Here is a 22,396-nt window from a genome sequence, read left to right as displayed (position 1 = left end):
GGAAGGATTCCTTCCCTCATCATCGACATCATCTTCCCACTGCTCCAGAACTCTGCGGTCAACTTCAGGGGAAGGAGACCTAGGGCCCCTCGACCTTAACGGAATTGCGGCTACCGCCTCCTCCTCATCAAAACGCGACGGGGAACCCCCCGGCGCACGGGTACTGGGACCGGCATCAGTAGAAGACATGGTTCACAACAATTACTTAAACAAAACAAAAAGTTGAAAAGGTTTTTCGGTTTACCTTGAAGAAAAGTGCTACGCCGACGTAAAAATTCTGAAGATCGGAAGAGAGGGAAAGACTTGGAATTTTGGAAAGAAGAAAATTTTTTAGAATGAATGAAATTATTAACCAATTTCACTTCAGAGATCTGGTATTTATAGGCAAAGGCCCATAAAGGAGGACCAATCAAAACGCAGCCCATGAAGCGTCAGCCAATCAACGAAGAGACACATGTCGTCGCATGCGTACACGGAATGTCAATCGACGCAACAGTTGAATGTCAATCAAAGCAACAAGAAACCAAGCGTCTTCAACACGCCCCTTCATATCCCTTTGCCTATTCATCTTCCTCAAAGAAAACTCCTAAAGTATCTATTCTCCGCCGCAACACGGCTAACCAAGCTAGGCAAAGACCGGGCCGGGGCAATCAAAAATACACCGGCACTCTCAACCTCGGGTCCGCCGGCCAAGAAGACACTTCTCTTCCACATTTGATGTCCATTACACATCCATGTGGAGGGGGATACGGTACGGCCTGAATGAAGTAAGCCGAGGGAGAAGAAGCCGGGGCGAAAAATTTTCACTTGCACAGAATATACACTCAGCATACATCGGAGCCCATACCACGGCATAGACTACGCTGGGGGCAAATTGATGGGGCATATTCTGTGCCCGCTGACCAAGTCAACATATTGAACGAGGTCAAAGATATCCACAAAGAAGCCAATGACTTAGACATCCCACCGATGCGGCCTTTCGGCTGCCCGCCACTGGTCTCGGCATGGCAACCTACCACCGGGCACATACCCGCGTACTCATATCCAAGAACCCTCGGCATGGAGTCAACCAGGCTCGCCGCCGCCATAGGTCCCTCGGCCGAGGGTAGATCGATCTTTCCACCGCTATGCCACTTGGCCCACTTGGCCACTACGTGACAAAAGGTGAAAGTCTATAAATACTCCTCAATCCTCATTGAGGAAGGGATCCAGAATCTAACCTAAGAACCACTTAAATTGGTATTATCTCTCTCATCTCTCTACAATACACGTCATCAAGCAACATTCTACTTAATCACAATAAGTTCACTGACTTGAGCGTCGGAGTGAGTACGCTTGGCACAAAGCCAAGCCCTCAGTTTGCTCATTGTTGCAGGAGAGGCCGAGGAGAGCAGTCAAGGCTAGAAGAGGCATTATTCGACAAAGCTAGCGTGGTAAACAAACCTACTTCGGAATTCATACCCGGAACATATACTTTTCATCAAATTTTATACGATTTTAAAACCTAAAACGGTTTTTAAAATATTAATTGAATGTATTAGGCTACTTAAGTCTTTCAGTATGTCGTAAATTTTACGGCTGGAAAGCTCATTTAGGCCCAAAAGCCCGATTTAGCCATAAGGGACGAGTTTGGACTCGCTAAATAGGACCACCCATTTGGCCCGATTTGGCCTAACCCACACATATGGGCCGTTTTCTCATTCAAACCTGGCCCAAGTCCGTATGGGCCTAGCCCATGATCACCTCTAAAGTGTAACTGGAAGTTATCAATTTCTGAAATTTATTCTTTTAATTTTCAAATGATTGTAAGTTGGAAGTCCGTCCATTCATAATTTAGGAACCGCACGCAGTTAATTAGAAGTGTGATCACCCTGCTGAAACTTCTATATTTTGTTCGACAAAAGAAAATAATATACACGGAGTAGATGGAAAATACCGTCAAAAATATGTCTTGAAGACCGCGATAAATCAAAAAGAAAAATATAAAAATTAGAGGAAGTTTGGTGTTGGAAACCAGATTAATTATTGCCTTTATGTTCATCACTAATAATGCCACACGTTTCTCCTTCCCTTCACAACAATATAATAATCAAGTCAAAATAATATAATTATTGCCAAATATGGTTAGTGTTTTCTTATCTTTATTTTGGTTGATACTTAATAAGCACAGTCGAGTAGTACTGAATCTCGATACCAACCTCTTATATGCACTTATGAAGAGATCTAACTTTACATATATTTGATAGATGTTTCACTTATGTTAAGCAACCAAAGCAATTAAGGTTCGTATTGTATCATGTCTTGTAGCAGGAGCAAACGTCTTAGTGTAGTCAATATGGTACTGTTGAGACTTGAGAATAACCTTTTACAACAAAGTTTTGCTTTGTATTTTTGATCTGAACCATTTGGATTGAATCTAGTTCTAAAGACCCACTTGACTTTGACCATCCGTATGTCTTGGTCTTTGTGTGAGATCCCAAGTATTATTATTTTTTTCAATCAGGCATCTTAAGCTCCTTTGTCATTGCATGTCTCCATTCTTAATGTTTAGAGGTTTCATGATAGTTGTTAGGTTCATAAACCGCAACATAACATGAATTTTCTTAGATTGTGACATTATTGTCGTACAAATCTTTTACCTTTTGGCCCGGTAGCATTTTGAGAGAATCTGGAGAAGATTCAATTTCATTGCTGGAAGAATTTGCTTGAACTCTCAAAGATAAAGTTTGTGGTGTTTTAGGAGAAGTTGTTGGGGACACACACATTGAAAAACATCCTTATTTTCTCTATTAATGACCGACTTTGGAGTCTTCAGGTTAAGAAGACGATAACTTTTAGATTGGGAGCTATAACCCAAAAAGATGTCATGTTGAACCTTATCTTGCAACTTGTGCCTATTTACTGGATGAACATAGGAACATCAAACATGTATGTAACACAAAGAGCGGAATACTTGTTCACACTAGGCTTGTGATTTGTCCACACTTTAAAAGGAGTTTTATCTCTCACCGACCAGTGCCTTTGTTGGACACCTGTTAAGAAGATATACGGCTGTATTTACAACCTTAGCATATTTTATGCATTTTCTTCTCAAAAAGCTTACACCGCGCCATCTTCATATAACAGTTATTTTTATTTTCAGACGCACCATTTTTTGTTGTGATACATTCATCTTCGCAAAATTTATCTAAAAACTGGAAAATAAAATGAAAGTGGTGATGTGGGCCCATTGGTCCCAAATAGTTTGAAATGGACCCTAAATCCCTAATTAGTTTGCTTAATAATCCCCATTATCCAAAAAAAATCGGTAGGCAAAGTGAAGGTTGTGTTACATGGTTGTAGGTCAAAATTGCTTTACATGGTTGGGCCCTGTTCCGGTTATAAACATTACTCAACCGGAGCTAATAAGGAAGGTTTTCTCTAGGATAAATGAGTTTCCAAAGGTGAAAAAGAACCCGCTTGCTCGATTACTAATTGGATGGAAGTAAGTCAAAACGAATCATCGCATTATGTATTTATAGTCGTATTTTAGTTTGTAAATTACAGTAATTAAAATTGATGTTCATGTGTGGTTTTAGATATGTGCCAACAAAGAATAACAGGCAAATGAAAAAGATCAATGAGGAAATCCAAGGTTTACTAATAGGAATAATCAACAAGAGGAAGAAAGCGATGGATGGCGGAGAAGCTGCTAAGAATGACTTGTTGGGGATATTAATGGAGTCAAATTTCAAGGAGACTCAAAGCCATGAGTTTCAGGGATATGATTGATGAGTGTAAGTTATTCTACTTTGCTGGTCAGGAGACTACTTCCGTGTTGCTAGTGTGGACGATGATTTTGTTGAGTAAGCACCAAGATTGGCAAATGAAAGCTCAAGAAGAAATTTTGTCGGCATTTGGACAGAACCTACCAGATGTTGATGGCGTGAACCATCTAAAAACGGTGAGTTTATGGTTCAAAATTCCGTCTTTTTTATATCCCTATGCCATGCTGTCGTCAGACACTTTGGCACCTCATTTTAGCATAACGATCGAGTTTGAGTTACTAATTACTGAAATGTTCTGTTGATTTACATAGGTGACGATGATACTATACGAAGTGTTGAGATTATATCCTCCAGTGCTCCCAGTTTCTCGAAGAATAAATGACCAAGATACAATCCTCGGTAACTTGTGTGTGCCAGAAGGCGCTATGGTGAGCCTGTCGATATACCAAGTACATCACGATCCCAAACTTTGGGGTGACGATGTGAATGAATTCAAACCAGATAGATTTTCGGAAGGCATTTTGAAAGCGACCAAGGGGAACCTGTCGTTTTTCCCCTTTATAGGAGGACCAAGAATATGCATTGGCCAAAATTTTGCCCTGGTTGAAGCTAAGATAGCTCTGGCTATGCTTTTGCAGCGGTTCTCTTTCGAGCTTTCACCATCTTACACTCATGCTCCTACCACTTCTTTGATTCTCCAACCCCAGTATGGAGCTCATCTCATTGTTCACCGTCTTTGAAGTATGGCCTAGAAATTACAGGATACGGTGTAGTTCGGAGTAGTCGGACAAATACATGTATAGAAAAATTATCGATTTTGAAATATGTCGAATGTGTTGGCTAAATATGTGTGTTTTGTATTACGGAGTAACTTATATGTACAAGCTCGTTTCAACATTTTACATTTGTTTACCTGTATTATTATAAAATGTATTAGTCATCTGTTTATCTATCCATTTGTGCTCGTTAGTTATTTACCTTTGATTCCAATACTCTTTACAAACAATTAACAAAACGTAGATAAATGATCGAGACGGAGGGAGTAATTAAAAGCATCTCAAGTCTCAACATCTATAATGTGACCTCTTCATTCATTTGAGTTTTCCCAATATATGTAATGTTTGTTGACTTTGTCTGCATAAGACTTCCTAAAAAAATATATACTCTGTTATTGCTATTTTTCTATTTTTAGTTTTAAACTTGTGTAAAATTACATAGTTATATTGTTATATATGATAATTTTATAAAACAATTTATAACATGTTATATTTAGAATTTTGGTTTATAAATTAAACGACAATTAAGAACTTAGAAATCTCGTTTTCTAATCTTTTTTTCTTTTAAAAGTTTCACGGTTTATTGTAAATCTCGCCTTCTAATCTTCTTTTTGCTTTCCCAAGTTAAAGTTAAAAATTTGTAGATCTATAGTTATGTAAAAAAAAAAAATACTCCTGTTTTCGACTTATATAAGTAAAAAAAGCGAATTTCTAAATTTTTCAACAATTATCCAAGTGTACTTATATAAGTAAAAAAAGCGAATTTCTAAATTTTTCAACAATTATCCAAGTGTAAGTGTAATAGTGCTAATCAAATGATCCAAGCCTAAAAGTACGGCCCGGCCCAACTCGTTTTTAAAAAGGGCTTGGGCTTTTTATTTAGCCCCAAAAAAGCTCAAAGTAATTTTGGGCTGAGTTTGGGCCAAGGGCATGGCCCAAGTTTTGACCCGGCCCGCTTTAATTAATAAATGGATAATTTTTTCTCATAAAGTTTGTGAAAATAGCGTTAAAGTTAAAAATAACTCTTTAAAAACTAATGTGTATTTATTGAAATTTTAAAACGATGTTTGCATAACATGAATCATATTTACTAGCACTTGATTAATGATTTTAGTGTGGCGATGATTCTCTTTTATTATGTTTTTCTAGTACTCCGTATAATTATATCAGCTAGTCTTGCTTGTGACGGGCTAATCCCGTCACAAGCTTGTGACCTCTCACAAAAAGGGAGAGGGGACAAGGTGGGGCACCCCCATGTGCTTCCCACTCACTTCCCAATGGGTATTTTGTGAAAGGAAACGGTATCCGTCACAAGCTTGTGACGGATGCCGCAGTCACAAATGAGAATTTGTGTAATTATATACATTTCAATATTTCATCATATTTTACACGATTTTAAAACCTAAAAAAAATTAATTGAATGCATTAGGCTACTTATGTCTTTCTGTATGTCGTCGTTTTTATGGTTGAAAAGCCCATTTAGGTTCAAAAGCTTGATTTAACCGTAAGGGACGGGTTTGGACTCGCTAAATAGGACCATTCATTTCGCCCGGTTTGGCTCAGCCCACACATATGGGCCGTTTTTCTCATCCATGCCCGGCCAAAGCCTGTATGGGCTCACCCCATAATCACCTCTAAAGTGTATTTGGAAGTGAACATTTTTCTGAATTTTTTTTTTAAATTTTCAAATGATTGTAAGTTGTAAGTTCGTCCATTTCATAATTTAGGAACCGCACGCAGTAATCGTGTGTGATCACCCTGCTAAAACTATTACTTCCTTCTATTCACTATATTCTTTTCATTTTCTTTTTTGTACAAGAAATAAGAAAATGAATTTGGACCACACAAAACATACTACCTCACATGCAATTTAATTTGGACTACACAAATCAACCCAAAAAAGAAAATAGGGAAGAAAACCCGCATAATCCAAATAAGGAAATATGGAAGAATCTCTATCTCTATATCTATCTATATTATTAAAGGAAGCTTTTTTCTAGTGATTACAGAGAGTCCAACTTTTACGAACTACCAGAAAATAATTAATTAATTTAATTAAGATTAAGATATAATTTAAAGCATCATCCTCTTATCTATTAGTCTATTAGGTAATTGAATTGTTCACTAACTAGAATTTTATAGGAATAACAACACTAGAAAAACCCAAGTACCTAAACATGCATATATAATTCCTTATGGCCTCATCGTTTACCAAAACCATTATAAACCTGCATGTTTTTTTTTCCTTATTATTTCTGGTTCTCTAATTGCGTACCATTTGATTTGTTTTGTAGATACTATGAAGTATGCACAATCTATATCCAATATACATCTACCAAGTTTAAACGTAATGTCGTAATGTCGTAATGGAGGTAATAACCAGTTATTATGATAAGTAATGCATGTTTCTTTTGTTGTACTCCGTAGCTTTCACCGTAAACGGGGAGATTTTTTCTTTTTGGTGCAAAGAAAGCGTGAAAAGGAACGACTCGGGGCCAAGAAACACCCCCTGCATCTTGCTCTATCAACTGAAACAATCGACTCGGCCGTAAAAAAGGAACCGTAAACGGGGAAGTTTCAATACTTATTTTGTTGTTTTCTTTATATTCTCCTAAAACTTGCGGATATGACCGTCATAATTATTATCCCGGTTGTTTTTATACTGTTTATAAACGTTCTTCTGAGCTTTGCTAATCATATTTTCAAACTGTGTTTGTAGGATGCAGAATAAAGGCAATGCATGTCACCGAAATCGCGAGCTTGATGGATTGAAAGTAACGGAGACGAAATAAAGAAGTTTGCTAAGCTAACTTATATGTGTTAAGAATATTACTTGATAGATTTTATTCATTGTAATTATCTAGTAAATATTCTTCATATTATTATCTTCCTAACTTAGTTAGTTTGTTCCTATTTTGTAGTTAGATTTTATTCATTGTATCTTTCTTGTTATTCTAGGGTTAGCTTCCATTAGCCTTGTAATCACATATAAATACTTGTATCTTCTTCATTAATAATATCAAGCAATTCACAAATCTTCATGGTATCAGGAAAGTCGATCTAAACTCCACGACTTCCTCCGCGCTACTCCCGGCCTCACGCCACCTTCATCATGTCGAAAGAACTCGCCATTCCAAACAAAAACGACCCTACTAACCCGCTTACCTTCCTCAACTTTACCAATTGCATCCAACTAAAGGATGCTCAAACGTATCGTCAATGGGAATTTCAAATCCGCTCCATTCTTAACGGTCTCGAATCGTTCTCGTATCTCGACGGCACACTCACTCCTCCGTCCAAAACCATAACCACCGAACCCATCCCTCCTGCCACCACGTCCACCATCTCACCCAACCCAGCCTACTCCACTTGGTACCGACAAGATCAACTCCTTATCGGTGCCTTAATCGGTACGTTGTCCTCGAGTGTTGCCTCCCTTATCACCGATGCCAAAACTTCTCGCGAAGCATGGCAAATTCTAGCCCGCACCTACGCTAATCCGTCTAGAGGACATATCCTTCAACTTAAGGCTCGCCTAGACTCTATTACCCATACCGACACCATCACCGACTACATCCATGCCATTAAAACCTGTTCCGACTCCCTTCGCCAACTAGGTAAACCCGTTGACCCCGAGGACATCACTGATAAAGTCCTCCGCGGCCTTGACCCCGACCTTTACAAATCCATTATTGATGTTGTACGCGCCCGTGACTCACCCATCACTCTCGACGACCTCCATGAGAAGCTCATTCAACATGAGCTCTCTCTCACCCACAAGAAATCCTCCACCACCACTGCCTTCCCCCCCTCTTGCCAACCCCGCCTACCCTCGCTACAACAACACCAACAACAACTATCGCCACAACAACAACAACTACAACCAAAACAACAACAACAATAATAACTACCAACGTCAATCCTATACACCCCGCTCCTCCAACACCGACAATACCAACACCTCCCAAAAGAAACCCTATAAGGGTCGTTGTCACTACTGTGACATCGTGGGGCATGTCGCCCCGATTGCCCTGATCTTAAACGCGACCATCCCACTATTGTCTTCCCTACCCGTAACCGCCCACCCCGTTCCCAAGCCCCACAAGCCAACTTCGCCACCTACCAACCCGCCCCTTCATCGAAACCCTGGCTAGTCGACACTGGTGCTTCCCACCACATTACCAACGACCTAAACACGCTTGCCCTACACTCCCCCTATGAAGGTCCCGATGACCTTGTCATTGGGGATGGGTCTTCTCTTCCGATCTCTCATATAGGTTCCTTTTCACTCACTTCTAACCCCTCTTCTTTATCCTTCACTAATGTTTTACATGTTCCGTCCATTTCCCGTAATTTATTTTCCGTTTCGCAATTTTGTTATGACAATAATGTTATTGCTTCTTTCTCACACGATTCTTTTGTTATTAAGGAAATCTCCACGGGGTCGATTCTCCTTCAAGGCCGTCGCACTAACGGCACCTACGAGTGGTGTCCAGTCCAACCCGCAGCCCACCCCGCCATCTCCTCCGACACTCAACACTGGCACCACATGCTCGGCCATCCGAATGAGGCCGCTCTCAAGATTTTAAACTCGCAATTTCAATTCCGTATTTCCCGTTTTTCTTCATGTCAAGCGTGCTTAATTAATAAGAGCCACAAGCTCCCCTTTCATGTTTCAACATTAAAATCTACTGCTCCCCTCGAATTAATTTATTCTGATGTTTGGTGTGCTCCTATTCCATCTCATGATTCCTACAATTATTATGTTATTTTTATTGACCACTTTACTCACTACATTTGGTTATACCCAATTAAACGAAAATCCGACAATATTACTGTCTTTACACAATTTCAAGCTATTGTCGAAAAATACTTCAATTTACCTATTAAAACCTTTTACTCCGACAATGGGGGTGAGTTGAAGAAACTCACTCCCTCCCTCCTCGACAACGGTGTCATGCACCTCACCTCACCTCCGCATACGCCCGAACATAATGGCTTTGCGGAGCGTCGTCATCGCCACATAGTTGAAACCGGCCTTTCACTTCTCAGCCACGCACACATGCCCATCGCATATTGGTCTCACGCATTCACCACAGCTGCATATTTAATCAATCGACTCCCCACCGTTACTCTCCAAAACGACACTCCTTATCATCGCCTATTCTCACAATATCCCAATTACAACAAACTCCGTTGCTCGGCTGTCTGTGCTTCCCTTGGCTCCGTCCTTACACCCAACACAAGCTCGATCCCCGTTCCCTTCCTTGTGTTTTCCTAGGTTACTCTACCACCCAGTCCGCCTATCTTTGCCTCGACCCCACCACAAGCCGCATCTATGTCTCTCGCCATGTCCGCTTTGTGGAATCCGAGTTCCCCTTCTCCAAGTCGTCACCCACAACCCCGATGACCCCTGAAACATGGTGTACGCTCACCCTCCCTCTCCTTGGTCCATCCCCTCCTCCACCCTCTACCTCGATCCCACCCGCTGATGCTCCTCCCTCACCCCCTCCCCAGCCTCCTCCCACGACCCAACCCTCCCCAACAACACCGCTGCCGCCTCCCCCCATCTCCTCCCCCCCCCACCACCACCACCTCCACCTCACCCTCATGCTACTCGTTTATCCCATAACATCCGCAAGCCAAACCCCAAGTACGTTAAAACTGCCAAAACAACTATAGCCCAAGCCTCCCCTAGCCCTTACATCACGCCCAATACCGTTAAACAAGCGCTCGTCGATCCTCAATGGCGGGCTGCCATGATCGCTGAACACGATGCACTACTTAAGAATGGCACGTGGTCCTTAGTTCCCAAAGAAGATAATCAAAACGCGAGTCAAATATAATCCGGATGGTACCCTCAAGCAACACAAGGCCCGCCTTGTGGCTAAAGGGTTTCATCAAAGACCGGGGATTGACAATGTAATACCCCGTATTTTTATATAATAAATTAAACGGATATTATTGAATTAAACGGATATTATTAAACGGATATTATTATATATTAATTATTATACATTTTATATTACTAATTAAGTCGGGTAAATTATTGAGTCGATAATTTCATTAAGTTATTTTAAATTAACCGCGTTGTATCGATATAAGTTAATCGTGACGGGTTTATCCTACATTCGACTTTTAATAAAATATCTTTATTAAAAATATACCATTATTATTATATATTATTATTATTCTAATATTATTATTAAAATATTACTACAACTTTAATGATTCCTTCATTCTTTCTTTTACGTAAACAAATACAACCTACTCAAGCATGCTACTTTCTTTTCTTTCTTTACACCTTGATTCCCATGCCTTGTCCCTTCCTTTTCACCAACCCCAATCATCAACCTCACCCATAAAGAGAGAGAGAGAGGGGCCGTGAGTGAGTGACGGCATAGCAAGGAGCAGCTAGGGGTGTTTGGCAACGTTCATAGGCGGCCATGGTGGCTGTGTGGTGGCGGAAAAAGGTATGCGTTCAACACCAACCTCCTCTGTTTTGTTCTTCTGTCGGGTTTTGCGGGTGGTTGTGTTTCTTAGGGAGGTGTTAAGGGTGGTTGTTGACGGAGTATAAGGGTAGAGTGGTAAGGGACGAGAGAAATGGTGGTGGTTATGGTGGCCGTAGGTGGTGGTGGTGGCAGAAAAGGGCAGCAGCGATAGGGGTGGTCAAAACGGATTTTGGTTATGTTTTTAGGCGGTTTAGATGGCTAGGTTTGGGGGTGGCACCACCGTGGACTAGGGGGAGGTCGAGACGGCGGTGCCACCATGTCTGGGTTCATGGGGGAATGACGAGTTGAATGGTGGTGGTTTGGGTAGTGAATAGTGATTGCTGCGGTGGTTGTAATGAGAGAAACAGTGGGTGTTGGTGGAGCACGGCGTGGAACCAGGCCAAAAGAAGGCCACGGTCTGACTCGCCGGCGAGAGTCGACCGTCGTAGGGTTGGTTGCCGGTGGTGGGGTTGAAGTGGGGACACGGCCAGGTGGTTTTCGTGGTGGGTCAGGTGGTGTTCGAAGGGTGTAGGCACGTGTGAAGGGGGTGATGTTAGTGGCGGGTGGTTTTGGTTTTTAAACGGGTTTTGTCGAGTTGTTTTTATATTTGATCCGGGTTTTTATTAGTTTAATCGCTATAATTCATTAATCGGTCGTACTCTTAATTAATTAATTAATGTAAGTCCCGAGTCTTTTAAGTAAATTATTCAAATTAATTCCCGAATTATTTAATATGATTGGAGACGGTTTTGAGTCGGGATTGTTGAGTTGTCTAATGATTGATTCGGATTCTTTAATCATATAATTCATTTATTATCATATTGGGTATTCAATTTAACTCCCGAGTCATTTAAATTAGTTATTTGAATTAATCCCCGAGTGCATTAAAATAATTAAAGACGGGTTTTGAGTCGGGTGTGGAGTCATTCAAATAATCGATTCGGGTTTTTATTAAAATCGCATATGACGTTTAATCCTTTAATTATCAATTGATTTTAGTACTGAGTTATTAAAATAAAATAATAATTAATCATAATTAATTATTCTGAGTCAGGATTGTTTAATAGAAAAGTTACTATATCGGGAAAGTTTCCATTTTGGGAGATGGCTATATTTAGTAGTTAGTAATTATAAATATTATAATTGTTTTAGGTGACGGATTCGTGAAGGATCGATAATCGATTCGTTGCTTTATTTCTGACCGCTTAATCGCTTAATTGGAGTTGCTGGCACTTGAGGTAGGGAAATACACTTGTCCTATTATCGTCATTGATCGAATTGTGTTGACTTGATTTCTGGTTGTTGATTTACGTTATGAATTATATATACGGGAAGGTGATTGATTGAATTGATCGTATTGAGTATGATATCACAACATCGGGTAACTGGCATGACTTTATGATTTATCAGTTCAGTGAATTATATACATATTGCATTGCATTAATTACTGTTGAGCATTTCATATGCATTGGAGTTGGAGGAGGATGTGGTGGTGACGTTGTTGAGATACGATGTGATGTTGTGATAAGGCCCAGGCGGGTTCTGCAGGACTTGCCCTGGTGTCCTCAGCTGTTGAGCTGGCAGATCGACTTCGGTCGATATTTATAGTCTACCGGGGATCGGTATGGCTGGGCGTTTCGGGTTATGAGATGTGTGTGATGAGTTGAGATGGAGATGGAGGTGGCGGAGTATCATGCATATCATATTTTATTGTTTTATTGTTTTCCCTACTCAACCTCGCGGTTGACCCTGTGTATTCGTGAACACCTGTGATGAACCGTTTTATGGGGAGCAGACTTGACAGGTTTAAGAGATAAGACGGGAGCTTGATGGGCGTGAGACACTGGATCAGACGACTTAGTAGCTAGATCATCATCTAGAAGACTTTCACTTTTATTTATGTCAATTCTTGTAATTTGAGTTGAAAAGAGTAATTGTAATAATTAAGTTAAAATTTTACATAAATTGCCTTGGAGTTTAATTTGTTATTCACTACCTCGGGGAACCGAGATGGTAACAGTCCGTTTTATTAGGGAATGTCTTGACGAGGACTTCTTTTCTAAACCGGGGTGTTACAAAGTGGTATCAGAGCGAACGATCCTCAGGCCTAAACCAATGAGCCCAATGAACATAGGAAGAGTCTAAATAAAATGAAACCCGGGATAGAACTGTTAGGAGCACACTACGGTAAGGTATGAGTTAGGGGCCCCCTCACACCGAACCAGTGGTCCTCTCAGTTGAACCGGAAACCATGAGTGTATACGAGAGAAAGGGTAGAATAGTTGCTTGAGGATGAACAGGAAATTCATATATCGTTGCCTAAGTGTTAATTGATTGATACATTGATTATTGCATAAAAGAGTGGATGTATACTTTGAGACCCATATATTCTAACCATTATGCAGGACAACGCTACAGTAAGTAAATTGTATGAATGATGTGTTGATAGCACTACTATATCTAGTAATATGCGGTTATGTGATCCCAAAGCCATGTTAGTATAATCTTGTAATAGTGATTAGAAACACTATTGAATTGCATGTTTATAGTCAAAGCAATCGTGGTTAGGTGTACGAAGTAGATTGAGATACGAAGGGATTATACGGGATAAATGTTTACGTAAGTACAGTGTGAGATTTAAGTTAGGATGGGTTAGTATCGATAGTATGGTTGTAAGAGTTTGGAACATAGAGAATGAATGACATAGTGATAAAACACGTTTTGGTTGATGTTACTCTTAAATTGACCTTACTGCCATTTCTTTTCTGTTCATTGCCTAAGGACGAAAGTTTTATGAGAGATAGCCTCGTGAGTTAGTATTCATTTAGCGTTTGTTTCATACTTATTTGATATACGGACTAGGAGTAATAAATACTTTAGTGAGCTGTGGTTAGGAAGTTCCTGTGCAGTGATGGTTGACCAACGATTTTATAAAATCCTCATTTAAATTGTATTAATAATTTTCGCATAATTCCAACTCCATCGATCAAAAGAGTCGCATATGTTTTCAAATTAATAAGCAACGAAAAATCTTGATGTCTCAATATTAAATGATAAATTTTACAAACTGACCCAAGTTTTGGATCAATTGTTGTCACATGTTTGTTTAGACCAACTAAGTTGTAAAATTCTTTAAAAAAATGGAATTCTTGTGCTTTAAACCTTATTCTATTTCCCTGTGTTTTGAACTCACCATGTTTTATAAAAGTAATATGAAACAAGTTTTAATCGAACAATTATTTATTCGTGATTTTTGGAAGTTACAACGTGAATCAAAACATTTAAAATGTGCGTCTATGTCGAAATTGCATACGATTGTTTGATTAATTCATTAGTCTTAGTAATGTGAATTTATAATGTTTTATACGACGGTAGTAGCACGCATGTTCAGTAGTTATGATCTTAACAAATGATAAAATTAAAACGTAGTTGATAACATTATTAGCATAATAGTATGAGTAAAATTGAATAAGCTTACTTAAATTGATTTCTAATCAAGGGTGAAATATGTTATACGAGTCCAGTTGTTTGCATATTTTATATACATTTGGCATGTTGTAATATTTTATATCATATTTGCATAGTGGTCGGATATATATAAATATAAAACAATATTGTTATATCTTTGTAAGTTGATGGCGTTAAAAGTTAAGTGATTGTTCTAATATACTCGCATGAATAATTATAATAATTATGTCTAAATGATCCCACGTGTAGGATGCATCTGAATTCTAATGTCTTTCATATGAGTTGTGTGCCATAATTATATTATTATCTTCATCGCAGTAAATTATTTCAGTTGCACCTAAATCTATAACATGATAATTAAACAGTGAGTTATTTCTTATTGAATATGTTTGTCATTATATCGTCATAAAATACTAAAGGGATTCTTGCACTTATATGATCATGATATAAAAGAAACTGTTTGATATAACGCGACAATTGGCATATCTATATTCTCGAGTCGTTACCATCAATTATATTTTTATAAAGATTATTAATAATAATTATATTAGCAATTATAATGGGATAACCCTTTGATGATTCGCATGATATGCGTTGGTTTAAATGATAGTCTGGTATGTTAACTTTCCAATATCGATGTTTACTCGCTTGTTTGACTCGACCAATAAGTTATAAAATTTGCCAATCAATGTGCATTCGTCATTCATGAATAAATACCAAACCCTTGTGATGATGATTAAAAATATTTCTAGGTCAATGAGTCTTTAAACAACGATTGTCTTTGGTAAGGATTAGCTAACGTAAGCGAGAGTTGAGAATCTTTTATCCTTTTTAGGTTGTTAGCGATAATTGAAAACTTTGGTTATAATAATGAGGGTTACGAGGACGTAACCATGTTTTTAGTTGGGGAGGATTGTAAAATCTTAACGCTTAATTTGCACTCGTTTGTAGATTGTAGTTTTGACCAAGTTGATGTTTCGTTGTGAGGTTACCTATGCAAATAAGTCATATATGTTTTGTTCCTACTTCATTAGTTGGTTGATGTGAAAAAGGAGAGTGTAGTTAAACTACCGGTATTGAGTTATGAGTGGTGGGGCCTTTGTGCCGAGTTACATTTGCGGTCCAGTGCGACCATGATTAGGGAGTTACTTGAGTTTGAGATCGGAATTTAGATGGAAGATGACGGTGTTCTCAGATGATTATATAAGTGTTATACATTTGTGTTCGCGGGTAGTTATTAGTTATAGTTAATTAGATTAAGAGATGATAATTTAAACTTCGGGACGAAGTTTACTTTTAGGAGGGCAGAATGTAACATTCCGTATTTGTTATGTTAATTAATGTGTCAAAAGTGTGTTAACCATGTTAGAATTTAACGTCCAAAGTACAATATACAATACCTTTCTGATGTTGAGTATGGGAGCGAACTTCGGGACGAAGTTCATTTTAAGGGGGAAGACTGTAATACCCGTATTTTTATATAATAAATTAAACGGATATTATTGAATTAAACGGATATTATTAAACGGATATTATTATATATTAATTATTATACATTTTATATTACTAATTAAGTCGGGTAAATTATTGAGTCGATAATTTCATTAAGTTATTTTAAATTAACCGCGTTGTATCGATATAAGTTAATCGTGACGGGTTTATCCTACATTCGACTTTTAATAAAATATCTTTATTAAAAATATACCATTATTATTATATATTATTATTATTCTAATATTATTATTAAAATATTACTACAACTTTAATGATTCCTTCATTCTTTCTTTTACGTAAACAAATACAACCTACTCAAGCATGCTACTTTCTTTTCTTTCTTTACACCTTGATTCCCATGCCTTGTCCCTTCCTTTTCACCAACCCCAATCATCAACCTCACCCATAAAGAGAGAGAGAGAGAGGGGCCGTGAGTGAGTGACGGCATAGCAAGGAGCAGCTAGGGGTGTTTGGCAACGTTCATAGGCGGCCATGGTGGCTGTGTGGTGGCGGAAAAAGGTATGCGTTCAACACCAACCTCCTCTGTTTTGTTCTTCTGTCGGGTTTTGCGGGTGGTTGTGTTTCTTAGGGAGGTGTTAAGGGTGGTTGTTGACGGAGTATAAGGGTAGAGTGGTAAGGGACGAGAGAAATGGTGGTGGTTATGGTGGCCGTAGGTGGTGGTGGTGGCAGAAAAGGGCAGCAGCGATAGGGGTGGTCAAAACGGATTTTGGTTATGTTTTTAGGCGGTTTAGATGGCTAGGTTTGGGGGTGGCACCACCGTGGACTAGGGGGAGGTCGAGACGGCGGTGCCACCATGTCTGGGTTCATGGGGGAATGACGAGTTGAATGGTGGTGGTTTGGGTAGTGAATAGTGATTGCTGCGGTGGTTGTAATGAGAGAAACAGTGGGTGTTGGTGGAGCACGGCGTGGAACCAGGCCAAAAGAAGGCCACGGTCTGACTCGCCGGCGAGAGTCGACCGTCGTAGGGTTGGTTGCCGGTGGTGGGGTTGAAGTGGGGACACGGCCAGGTGGTTTTCGTGGTGGGTCAGGTGGTGTTCGAAGGGTGTAGGCACGTGTGAAGGGGGTGATGTTAGTGGCGGGTGGTTTTGGTTTTTAAACGGGTTTTGTCGAGTTGTTTTTATATTTGATCCGGGTTTTTATTAGTTTAATCGCTATAATTCATTAATCGGTCGTACTCTTAATTAATTAATTAATGTAAGTCCCGAGTCTTTTAAGTAAATTATTCAAATTAATTCCCGAATTATTTAATATGATTGGAGACGGTTTTGAGTCGGGATTGTTGAGTTGTCTAATGATTGATTCGGATTCTTTAATCATATAATTCATTTATTATCATATTGGGTATTCAATTTAACTCCCGAGTCATTTAAATTAGTTATTTGAATTAATCCCCGAGTGCATTAAAATAATTAAAGACGGGTTTTGAGTCGGGTGTGGAGTCATTCAAATAATCGATTCGGGTTTTTATTAAAATCGCATATGACGTTTAATCCTTTAATTATCAATTGATTTTAGTACTGAGTTATTAAAATAAAATAATAATTAATCATAATTAATTATTCTGAGTCAGGATTGTTTAATAGAAAAGTTACTATATCGGGAAAGTTTCCATTTTGGGAGATGGCTATATTTAGTAGTTAGTAATTATAAATATTATAATTGTTTTAGGTGACGGATTCGTGAAGGATCGATAATCAGATTCGTTGCTTTATTTCTGGACTGCTTAACTGCTTAATTGGAGTTGCTGGCACTTGAGGTAGGGAAATACACTTGTCCTATTATCGTCATTGATCGAATTGTGTTGACTTGATTTCTGGTTGTTGATTTACGTTATGAATTATATATACGGGAAGGTGATTGATTGAATTGATCGTATTGAGTATGATATCACAACATCGGGTAACTGGCATGACTTTATGATTTATCAGTTCAGTGAATTATATACATATTGCATTGCATTAATTACTGTTGAGCATTTCATATGCATTGGAGTTGGAGGAGGATGTGGTGGTGACGTTGTTGAGATACGATGTGATGTTGTGATAAGGCCCAGGGCGGGTTCTGCAGACTTGCCCTGGTGTCCTCACTTTTGAGTGCGGATCGACTTCGGTCGATATTTATAGTCTACCGGGATCGGTATGGTCAGGCGTTTCGGGTTATGAGATGTGTGTGATGAGTTGAGATGGAGATGGAGGTGGCGGAGTATCATGCATATCATATTTTATTGTTTTATTGTTTTCCCTACTCAACCTCGCGGTTGACCCCGTGTATTCGTGAACACCGTGATGAACCGTTTTATGGGAGCAGACTTGACATGTTTAAGAGATAAGACGGGAGCTTGATGGGCGTGAGACACTGGATCAGACGACTTAGTAGCTAGATCATCATCTAGAAGACTTTCACTTTTATTTATGTCAATTCTTGTAATTTGAGTTGAAAAGAGTAATTGTAATAATTAAGTTAAAATTTTACATAAATTGCCTTGGAGTTTAATTTGTTATTCACTACCTCGGGGAACCGAGATGGTAACAGTCCGTTTTATTAGGGAATGTCTTGACGAGGACTTCTTTTCTAAACCGGGGTGTTACAGACAACTCCGAAACGTTTAGTCCCGTAGTCAAGCCCACAACGATTCGCCTAATTCTCTCTATCGCGGTCAATCAAGGTTGGCCCCTCCGACAAATTGATATAAATAACGCTTTTCTGCAGGGCTCTCTTTCGGATACGATCTTCATGGCCCAACCTCCTGGGTTTGTGGACCCCGTGATATACGATTAATTTACTCCTATTTTCCTTCTTTCTTTTATGCATACCGACTCGTATCGAGTCGGTTTCGGGTGTCTTTCCTTGCATTTTGTGCCCAATCCCCGTACTTGTTACCTTGTGTCCCCTTTTGTAGGAGACGATCCAAGTATAGAGGAATTGGGGCAAGAAAGGCACCCCATTGCCTTTACATGAAGAAGAGGTGAAGAAATGGTGAACATTGTGTTCTGCCGGCAGACCGGCAGCCGGTCTGGCCACCGGCAGAACACACCCCAAAGTATTGCCAAAGATTTTGAAGAAATGCTGAGTGCTGTGTTTTGCCGGCAGGCCGGCAGCCGGCCCACCGGTAGAACACAGCAAGAGGAATTAATTGAAGATTTTGAGGAAAAACAAGCTTGACCTCGCTGTCGGTAGGAGCACCGGCAGCCGGTCAACCGGCATTACACACTCTAACAAAGAAGAAGAAGTCCTGAAGGTGGTGTTTTGCCGGCAGGCCGGCAGCCGGCCCACCGGCAAAACACAGTTACCAGATATTTTATTTGATTGCACGGTTTTGCCGGTAGGAGAGCCGGCAGCCGGTCCACCGCAAAAAAAAAAGAATGGATTTGGGCTTTTCTCTCTTTTCTTCCTCTTTTCTTCTTAATCTTGTACAAGCCTATAAATACCCCTCCTTAAACCCTTTTGGACACCCAACCCTAGATCCAATTTATTTCCCCTTTCAAGTTTCAAACTTTGCTAATCTTATTGTTAATCTTTCCTTAATTAGAGAATTTCTTCAATTAATTAGTAATTGAATTTGGGTTTGTAAGAAGATTGAAGGTTCTCCTTCTTTATTATTTCTATCCAAATTCATCTTTTGCTATTGAGTTGGTATTAATTCTCTCCCTATTTTCATTTGTTTACATTTTGTTCTTCCTTCAAGTTTGTTTGATTGTTTATGTTAAATTTGTTGTTGTTGTTGGTTTGTTGTTGTTGGTTTCATCATTGTTCATCTTTTCATTGTTCATCTTCTCTTTGATTCTCTTTCCTTTGTTCATCTTTTACTAGTTGTCCTCAAAGACTTAATCTTTGAGTTGATTGGGTTAAAGATTGTGTCTTTTAGTTTAACCAACCTTGTTAGTAGATTAAATTATCTTTCTTTACAACTATTGTTGGATTGTTGCATGTTTAGTAGTAAAATTCATCTTTCTACCATGTTTATAACCAAAGTTTCCATCTTTATTGTTTCTCTTGCTATTAGGAACATGATTAGTGAGTAGTCTCCTTCTAGGACTCGGTTTGACTCGGTATGGGTAATTTCACTAATTAATTATCATTAAGGCCAATTAGTTGGGGGAAATTGGTGAGGGTAGTTTAGAGGAATTGCATGCTTAAGGTTTGGTCCTTGGGTATTGTCGACTTTTGACCCTTGCCCACCAACGAGAGTTGGTTAGGTCGTTAGTTGGATATTTGGGAACCGACCCTTGTCACCGACTAAGGTTGAGACCGAAAGGGAGAACCGCGGGAGGGTGCCTCTAAATTAGTGTTTGAAATCGACCCTCGAGAGAGGGAGTGGGATGACCCGGAATACGATGAGGGTTTAATGACCTTGACCATTTACTTGACCTCCTTGGGAAAATGCATGTTCATGGGGTTGTCGGGTTTTGAATTAGGGATACCGGCTTTCGAACCCGAGAGGGGGGTTAGTCGGGGTAGCTAGTGTCCTATTTCGAACCCGAGAGGGGGTCTTAGGCGAATTAGAGCCATCTCCCCCTCGCCTACCTCCCCCTCTTGATTAGCCGAGACAATTAGTATGTGGAGTTACCCATATTCATGGTCGAACCGAGTTCTAGTCCTTCTCTTTACTTGATCTATCCCTTATCTTTTAGATTGGTCTTGTCTTGTCTAGTTTATAGTCTTTAATTTTGTTAGTCTAGTGTTAGTTCGTTACCGCCATCTTTGTTTCTTATCGACTTAGCTAAGCTCAAGAATATAGACAATTAGTAATCACCCCTACTCCTTGTGGATCGACCCTCTAGAGTGTACAACGATAAAATCGTGCACTTGCGAGGTTTAACTTGAGACCATCACCGCGCCAAACCCGATCACGCTTGTAAGTTAGTTAAAGCTATCTATGGTTTAAAACAAGCCCCCCGGGCTTGGTACGTTGAGTTAAACACTTACCTGTTAACCTATGGTTTTCGAAATTCTATCTCGGACTCGTCATTGTTTATATACACTAATGGGTCAGTTCATATTTATGTCTTAGTTTATGTCGATGACATCATTATTACCGTGTCGAGTCCACCTGAGATAGAACGATTTGTCACTACTATATCCTCTCGGTTCTCGCTCAAGGACCTCAGCCCACTCTCTTATTTTTTAGGTATCGAAGTGACACCCACCTTATCCGGTCTTCACCTAAATCAGTCCAAATATTTATCCGACCTTTTAACCCGATACAATATGGCCGATTCCCGCCCCGTATCTACCCCGATGTCTACTGAAACTTTGCTTTGCAAACAACCCGACAAACCCATCGAGGATGAGTCCAACTATGGAGCCATTGTTGGTAGTTTACAATACCTGTCTTTAACAAGGCCTGACATTGCGTATCCTACCAACCGCCTAGCTCAGTTCATCACTCATCCCACCTCCGACCATTGGACGGCCCTTAAACGTTTACTCCGATATCTAAACGGTACACTGCATCACGGTATCCAACTCCACCGCGCCACTCCGTTGTGTCTTCATGCTTATTGTGATGCGGACCTTGGCGGTGACAATGTCGACTATGTTTCAACATCCGGGTTCATTGTCTATCTGGGTCGTAATCCGGTTTCATGGTCGTCCAAGAAACAGCGAGCCCTCTCCCGGTCCTCCACCGAAGCTGAGTTTAGGGTCGTAGCCGACACGACAGCCGAGGTGTTGTGGCTTCGCAACCTACTGTTAGAACTCGGCATCAAGGTCTCCACTGCCCCTACCATTTATTCGGATAATCTTGGTGCCACATCCTACTCCGCTAACCCTATCTTTTATTCCCGTATGAAGCACCTTGCCCTATCTTTTCATTTTGTCCGTGAACAGGTCCAGCTCGGTACCATTCGCGTTCGCCACATATCCGGCAATGATCAGCTCGCTGATGTACTTACGAAGCCCCTTCCTAAAGCTCGGTTTCGTCTACTTGCTTCCAAGATTGGCCTATCTCTTCGACCGTCCATCTTGAGGGAGCCTGTTAAGAATATTACTTGATAGATTTTATTCATTGTAATTATCTAGTAAATATTCTTCATATTATTATCTTCCTAACTTAGTTAGTTTGTTCCTATTTTGTAGTTAGATTTTATTCATTGTATCTTTCTTGTTATTCTAGGGTTAGCTTCCATTAGCCTTGTAATTACATATAAATACTTGTATCTTCTTCATTAATAATATCAAGCAATTCACAAATCTTCAATATGTTCGTTCGGTTTACCCTTCATGGAATTTATTTTGTTTGACATACATTGCATCAAAACCAAACAAGTCCATTATTTTCTGCGTAAAGCATATCATGGCATTCATGCTATAAAATGTTTTAAGGCATAGTGCTCCAAAAATAAGCAAAAAGAGAAGTCTTTGGATTTGTGTTCTTTCG

General features: G+C 39.6%; 2 long non-coding RNA genes and 1 pseudogene across 2 annotated transcripts; all 3 read left to right on the top strand.

The window, feature by feature from the left end:
* The first annotated feature begins 3,238 nt into the window (after positions 1-3,238).
* LOC141647060 (cytochrome P450 72A397-like) lies at positions 3,239-4,664 on the top strand (annotated as a pseudogene).
* Positions 4,665-12,214: 7,550 nt separating this feature from the next.
* Positions 12,215-13,066, top strand: LOC141647055 (uncharacterized). Its single transcript, XR_012545666.1, has 2 exons — positions 12,215-12,272; positions 12,830-13,066. It is a non-coding gene; the product is annotated as an uncharacterized LOC141647055 (long non-coding RNA).
* A 3,203-nt stretch (positions 13,067-16,269) lies between these two features.
* LOC141645881 (uncharacterized) lies at positions 16,270-19,331 on the top strand. Its single transcript, XR_012545203.1, has 4 exons — positions 16,270-16,515; positions 17,686-17,773; positions 18,325-18,682; positions 18,917-19,331. It is a non-coding gene; the product is annotated as an uncharacterized LOC141645881 (long non-coding RNA).
* The last annotated feature ends 3,065 nt before the right edge of the window (positions 19,332-22,396 follow it).

This window comes from Silene latifolia, chromosome 3 (genome assembly GCF_048544455.1).
Source record: "Silene latifolia isolate original U9 population chromosome 3, ASM4854445v1, whole genome shotgun sequence".
Classification (NCBI taxonomy): domain Eukaryota; kingdom Viridiplantae; phylum Streptophyta; class Magnoliopsida; order Caryophyllales; family Caryophyllaceae; genus Silene; species Silene latifolia.
This window is presented reverse-complemented; position numbering and strand designations above follow the sequence as displayed.